The 7649-nt window shown below is 37.0% G+C and overlaps 1 pseudogene; it reads right to left on the bottom strand.

The window, feature by feature from the left end:
• Window positions 1-1851: 1851 nt before the first annotated feature.
• Window positions 1852-6980, bottom strand: LOC132302307 (GDSL esterase/lipase At3g48460-like; annotated as a pseudogene).
• Window positions 6981-7649: the final 669 nt, after the last annotated feature.

The following is a 7649-nucleotide window of genomic DNA, read 5'->3' on the forward strand; positions in this document are numbered from 1 at the left end:
GATCTTTTTCTTTCGTTCTTTCTGTTTTTTTTTTTTTTTTTTTTTTTTTTTTAAAAGAATTTTCAAACCCAGATTAATGAAAAGAATATAAATGCAATGACTTTGTGGTTGACTACTAGACTATATAAAGCTTTCTAGGTTCTAGTATGCCGTCGTGTTGGCATGCCTCTGTTTGTGGTTAGAATTCATTTAACTGAATCTTATGGGGTATTACCAGTCTGCTAATGAATGTCCTTATTTTTCACCAAAATAGCCATTTGAGATCAGTTTTAAACCTTGTCTGCTGATGCAAAATAGGATCTTGTCCGCTGACACAATTCCACGAACCATAATCTCCTAGGATCTCATCCCTTGATGCAACAAATAAATTGAACATAGAATGATTCACATCCTGAACTATAGTGGCAAGGTTTCTTTTATATATATTTATTTGCCCTATATACATCCAGAAAAGCTTTGATGAAATGATCACTTTTCATTTTCTTGCTATATTTGGCGATTCTGTGATGACTACAACCACTCTGTCTGGAAAGTTTTATTGACTGTCAATCTACTGACAACGTTTGCTATTGTTTTCAAATTAACATAGATGACAATGTTCTAATAGACAATGAGTTGATTTCAGATTTGAGTTTTTCTGATAACCGTTTGCCTTGACATTTAACTAGCTTAATGAAATTACATCTTAGCACAATGGTGAGGACATACAAAATAACGACACCATGTGCAATCTAGTTAGAAGAGTTCCTATTCTGGGGTGGTTATCCGGGAGCTCTTCTTGTGTTTGGTTTAACAGCCCTATTTTCAATAACCATAGGTCATTTAATCCGTTTCTCTTTATTAGCTGTAAGCTTCTGCTTCCATCTCTGTAGTTTTTTATCTTGTTTTGAGAGCGCCCTTAGTGAACTCGCACCCTCATCACCATTAGTTGATGTCAGACACGAGTTCTAGTGATGAAAGCGCAAGCCTACTGAGGGTGCCCTCATGAAAGACTTACTCTTGCATCTAACAATTTAGATGGAATTTACAATGCCTTGTTGAAACCAATGGAGGAAATAAGAAAATGCTCTAATACTGGGATTTTAGGCCTTGCTTGATACAATAATTCCTTTTGTTCATGCTGATATTTTTTTGTTGTTAAATAAGCTTATATCTTTGTCTTTAGAACCACTAGTTATTGAACTTATTTTCTATTGATCAATCTCTACCTCTTTATGAAGCGTTCTGTGCTTCATATACCCCTTCAATATGTTTTTCAGTTTGATATTTTTAATTGAAACTTCTAATCTAAGTACTGGTTCATATATGCTCCGACTTTTACATAAGAGAAATTGAAAGAAAGCTTCTAATATAGCATGTCCATCAAAGTGAGTTCATATATATTTCGAACTCAGTTTTCTCACATTTTATAGCATACTTGTTTTAATAAAAGTTGAACCTCCTAATTTGAGAACTTTCTGTTTCTTCTTAAATCTAAAAACTCTAGTGTTAAATGATCTATCTAGATCTCTCTATTCTTTTGATGGATCGATCATTAGCTTTGCCAAGTTTAACTGAAATTGTCAACTACCATAGTACACAATGTGTAAATCCAGCAAGTCAGTTTATCTCATTCTTTGGTATCTTACTCAGTTAATAAACAATCAAACCTCGTTAATCTAATTACCAGTTGTATCAACATTGACTCTTTCGGTCTCTTCCTGCTTATAAAATTTAGATCTTCCTGTTCTTTAGATGGATAGATTCCAAATCGTGCCCAGTTGCTGAATGCTAATTTGTCAAACGAACACTTTTATCCTTCTATGTGATGTGTGAATTTGTGAATGTTCTAATTCTTTTAGATATGAGAAATTCAAGGAGAGCTTGTATTATAATTATAATATATATATATATATCAACTGAGTTGCTACATTTATCCAACTACTGGCTCAGTTGTTGAGATAATGGTGACAACAACTACTAACACTCCATATGTAATATGATGGTTATCAGTTCATCCCAATTGCTGTTTCCTGCTTAACAAGTAACTGAATGGAGGGTTAGTGAATGATCCATTGAGATATGAGTCAGAAACCGCCTTGTACATTGCTTCAGTGAGGTGAACTCCATCCCAATTGATGTACTGAGAAGGGTTCTCGCAGGAGCTCAAGGCCGGTGAGCCACACGCAGCAAACACATCAAAATTTAATGGCCTGCCACCAGATCCACAGCAAGCTTTGAAGAGCTCTTGGAAACCAAATCTTCCTGGATTCTTCATATGATCGTGTGGTAGACGTTCCAGTAATCAGCATAGACGATTACAGCATGAGGAAACTGTTTCCTGAGTTCTTGCAGCTTGGATTGGAGGATGGTGTTGTGGCTGGAACTCTGCCTGTATGCGCTCCCCACGCACCCAATCTCGTCTCTGTCGTCTTCAGGAGCGATTACCATGGCGAATGGTAGACACCCCGTTGTGGGCAGACCTTGGACAACAATATACTTTGCACCCTTTGTCAACAATACCTGTGAATCAATCAATACAAATACACTTGATATTTCATGAATTCATAGTTGACTTCGAAGTGTGGATCTGCATTGGCGGGAAAGCATAGATAACTTATTTGTTTGGGTAAATCACAAACTTTTTTAGAACAGGTCGGGTCAAATAGCAATGATTCGAAGCACTTCTTTTTACTCTATTTCGGAAACCTAAGGACTCAATCATATGGATATGTAAAATACAGGATTTCCAACAGGAAAAGGAGGAAAATGGATACTCAATTTAAAATGAGTAAACAGAATTCTATACTCAATCTCATAGATACATATAGAATTCTGTGGAAAGCGCCCATTTGCCCCATTAGAGAAGATATTGCTAATAAAAGAGAAGACAATTGAGTGCAGTGATTACCTGTAAAAAGCCGGCAATGCTCTTCATGGCAAGCCGTTGGATGGTGGTGTCTGACACAGTAGATCCAAGAGTATACGAGTAGTCATTGGCTCCGATCTCACCAACCCAGACCAATGCATTGTCAAAAGTTGCCCTGCACTTGGGAGTTGGGGTATTCCCTGTACATCCCTGAGCCTCCAGGAACTTGTTGAACCAATTGAGCTGGGTTTGAAGTGACACAGGAGTGATGTCAAGACTAAGGTTGTTCCTAACAAAGAAACTATGTCGTATGGCCGTCGATCCTGCAACCACAAAGTTCACACCGTTTGATGTGTCTGCCTTTTGGTCACAATAAGGAGGCATGTATGGCAAGGACAGTGCTTGTGATACAAAGTCGATCACAAGCCGTCCATCAGAGTACCGGGTGGTGGGGTGGTGAAAGAATGTGCAGTGGCCTGTAGTAGATCTCCTATCTGAAGGAGAACCAACCCAGTCAGCATCTGTAAAACCTTCCACCCTGAGATGACCATTTGATTTATATAGTAATCCAAAACTTAGAGCTTACTTGAAATATCAGATAATCCGAAGAACAGCAATCCAATGTGGCATTCTAGGAGCTCCCATGAATTGACTTACAACACTAATTACATATGAAATATCAGGTCGGGTGATAGTGAGATAAATTAATTTCCCAACAAGGTGACGAAATCTACCCAGGTCATTAAATAGATCACCCTCATCAAACACAAGTTTAGTATTTGAATCCATAGGAACATCAACTGAACAACCACCCAACATACCTGTTTTTTCTAATAAGTCCAACACATATTTTCGTTGAGATAAACTTATACCCTTCTTGGATCAGCAACTTCAATACCCAAGAAATACCTTAAGTTTACCCAAGTCTTTGGTGTAGAATTGATTTTTCAAAAATAACTTCAACTTAGCAATGCTTTCAGAATCATCACATGTGATCACAATATCATCTACATACACCATAAGAAAAATGAAGCCAGCTTTAATGCGTTAGTGAAATACCGAATGATCGGTCTGGCATCTGTTAAGACTAAATTCTAATGCTGTCTCGGAGAATTTTCCAAACCAAGCCCGTGAAGATTGTTTCAATCCATACAGGGCCTTTTTGAGGCGACAAACAATGTGACGATACTCCCTCTGAGCAACAAACCCAGGTGGTTGCTTCATATAAACTTCTTCAACCAAGTCACCATGCAAGAAGACATTTTTGACATCCAATTGAAACAACGGCCAGTTACAATTGGCAGCAATGGAAAGAAGTACCCGAATAGAAGAAATCTTAGCAACAGGGGAAAATGTCTCATCGTAATCAACACCATAAGTCTGAGTGTACCCTTTTGCCACTAGACGAGCCTTCAACCACTCAATAGACTCATCGTGAAGGTATTTAATAGTGTAAACCCACTTACAACCAACCGTTTTGGAGCCCGGAGGTAAGGGAACGAGATCCCAAGTCCGATTATGGTGAAGGGCATCCATTTCATCTACCATGGCTTTGCGCCAATCCAAATTAGAAAGAGCATCCTGCAAAGTCTTGGGAACAAAAGTAGCAGACATTTTGAATAAAAAACAAGATAAAGAGGATGAAGCATTATGGTAGGAGACAAAGTTAGAAATGGGATGTGCAATAACACACGATCGAGTACCCTTACGGAGAGTAATGGGCAAATCCATAACGAATTGAAAAAACAAATTACAATCTAGAAGGAAGTATAATATATTTCAGATCCATAAAAGAAGACCATTGTATCAAAACTCAGAGAAGAAAGAACCATCACAAAAGTTTTGCACAGAATGTGTCAATTGACTGACTCATATTTTGCAAGGATTCATATATATATATATATAGATCCGAGAAGTAAAAGACGATCAAAATTAGGATTTTACCTGAAAAGATCGAATCTAAAATGAGAACCGATGTGGTCCAACAATATGATTTATTATTACGCATGATTTATTTGAGGATTCAGATAAAATAAAAAGGTGTATATTGCAATTTTGATCCATTTAAGATGTGTTTGAATCCATTTGACTTATTGTTTCACGAACATTGGCAAACATTTTTTAGGGATAAAAACAAATTTAAATGGTTAAAGAAAATAAAAATCAGAAGCAAGTTCATTGAAAAAACATTTATCTAGAAAAAGAAAAAGAAAAAAAAAAAGAGAGAGAAGAACCATTCATAGAATCAAAGAAATAATAGAACAAAGTAAAACACATGTTCAAAACACAGAGCCAATAAAAAATATGCACTGTATGTTCAAAGTTTATTTTTGGAGGTTCCAGCTTTAAAGAAAAGTGTTTGTAATTCAAATTTATTTCCATATAAAAAATAATAAAAAAAAAGATAACAATTTCGTTTTTTTTAGATAAAATAGAGTGACACATGTTTGCCACCATTAAAAAATAATTATTATCAGACCATTACTTGTTTCTAATATAATAGACACATAATAGACAAAATTAAAAAATATACAGTAACTACCAAGTAAATGAATCTCTCGTCCTCAATTTCATAGACTTGATTAGGCAAAGGCAACTATAATCGGTGATACTCAGACAGATCACAGACTTGATTAGGCAAAAGCTACTAAGTAAATGGATCACTCCCTTCATGCAAAACGTCTGATCCTTGAATGGAATCTACCTGCCGTAGTTCATCAGACCACCACCGGAGTCACCGATCGTTTCAATTAGGGTTGGGCTGTGCCCTAATTTGCTTCTCACCAGGACAAAAATATCTATAAACTACTTGCCTTTCTAGTAATGCCATGGCCTTAGATGGCATTGTGTTTGAGGTATTAAAAATGCTACTCTGATTCAATTAGCCTGGAAGGGCCAGTAGTTTCTTAAATTTGCTGAATTTTTAATTAGATAATCTCGTCATTCTGTCTATTTTACCCGCCAATCTTAGCCCCACATTGTGCTGTGCAGAATCGCAGATCAGGACTCACATACACACAGAAGACTCCACGACCTTCTAATCTATATTAACCTGATCCAAATCCCAACGGCTAACCATCCCGTGAGTTTGTTAAATACCCATGTCAGGCATGACATGGATATCAGTATGTGTCCGTTATAGTACCTTTGTGTCTATAAAAAAGAATGAAGGGACAAATATATACCTTTAAACATGAGAGTTCCAAGTGAATTGCTACTGTCTAACAGGTAGCATGTAGGCATTTGTTCCCTATGGGTGTCCCTCAAAAACAATGAAGGGACAAATACCTTAGAACATGAACGATATAAATGAATCTAAGCTTCACTACAACAAAGTTCGAATGATTTAATTTGATTAATTCGTTGCTGCGGACCGCTATATTCATGTAATATATATTTATATTGGGATGACTGAAAAAAAATTGAAGTTATACATATAGAGACGGAAAATTGAAGAATAGATTATTATATTGGGATGACTGAAAAAAATTGAAGTTACATCAAAGAATTATAGGATTACTAAAGCTGCTCCAGCAGGAAGTTTGGTTCGGAAGTTCTCGGCACGCTTTCTTGCTATTTTTTTCTCCTTGGTCTCCCTGAACTCCCATGGAGTTCCTATTAGAATCGGTTTGCGAGAATCAAAAGTAATTTTCTCAAGCATGACGGCGTTCTTGATTAAATACATAGCAAGCTCAACATCATTTGTACGCCCAACAAACCCAATTAATTCCACCACCTTAAGATACTGATGGGGCTGAGACGCAAAACTTCGTCGTATTTTTTTCAGATCTTGCTTGTATAATTCCAACTGTAACAAGGAGGGATGGAGTCATACAGTAACAAGGAGGGATGGAGTCATACAGTAACTGAATGGAGGGTGACTGAATGTTCCATCAAAGTACTGGTTGGTGGGGTGGTGAAAGAATGTGTAGCCATAAGGAAGGTTTGATACGAAGGAGAAAGAGCTTGGGCTGGTGGTTGAACCCGTGTTGCCGATGTCAGTATACGTGTCCCTGAATGCATAGATCTGCTTGAAGGGACGTGGAGGATATCCAGTTGCAGAAGCCAAAAGAAAGGTGAGGATGAAAATGGAGGTCAATGTGATCATGAGGTGAACATGGGAAGAGGCCATTTTTTCTCAAGGCCTTAACTTTGCTATGTTCCTTGTGGCTTTTATAAATCCAACCATTACTCACAATGAGCAAGTATGCCATTTACTATCTTCAGTTAAGTGCAATTAGTTAGGGTTTTGTCTATATGTGGATGTAATTCATTCGCTTTAGATCTCCGACATTGAACAGAACGACGGCCAAACCTTTGGCGAAGAACAGATTCGACCTTGATCTCGATTTTGATTTGTACAAGAACAACACAGATGCAATCACAACCACAATCTCAGTTTCCCATTGTTTCGTACCGCTCTGATACCATGTTCAAACTCATGAGAGAGAGAAAGAGAGAGATTGATTGTGTGTATTTCATATATTGCTAACCCTAAGCCTACAGTGGCTTATATAAAGATACAGACTAAGCTAATTACATAATGACCTTACCAACTATATGTAATTATATAATGACCCAAAATATTTTAACACTCCCCCTTAAGCTGGAGAATATATATTAAATAATCCCAACTTGGAACAGATAGTTCTTAACCGGTTATGACCCAATGCTTTGGTAACATATCAGGTAATTGTTCTTCAAACTTCACAAATGGAGTAGAGATGTTCCTACTTAATATTTTTTCTCGAACGAAGTGACAATCAACTTCAATATGTTTGGTCCTCTCATGAAACACAGG

This window comes from Cornus florida, unplaced genomic scaffold (genome assembly GCF_030987335.1).
Source record: "Cornus florida cultivar Cherokee Brave unplaced genomic scaffold, ASM3098733v1 CherokeeBrave_3.0.0_Hap2_Chr04, whole genome shotgun sequence".
Lineage (NCBI taxonomy): Eukaryota > Viridiplantae > Streptophyta > Magnoliopsida > Cornales > Cornaceae > Cornus > Cornus florida.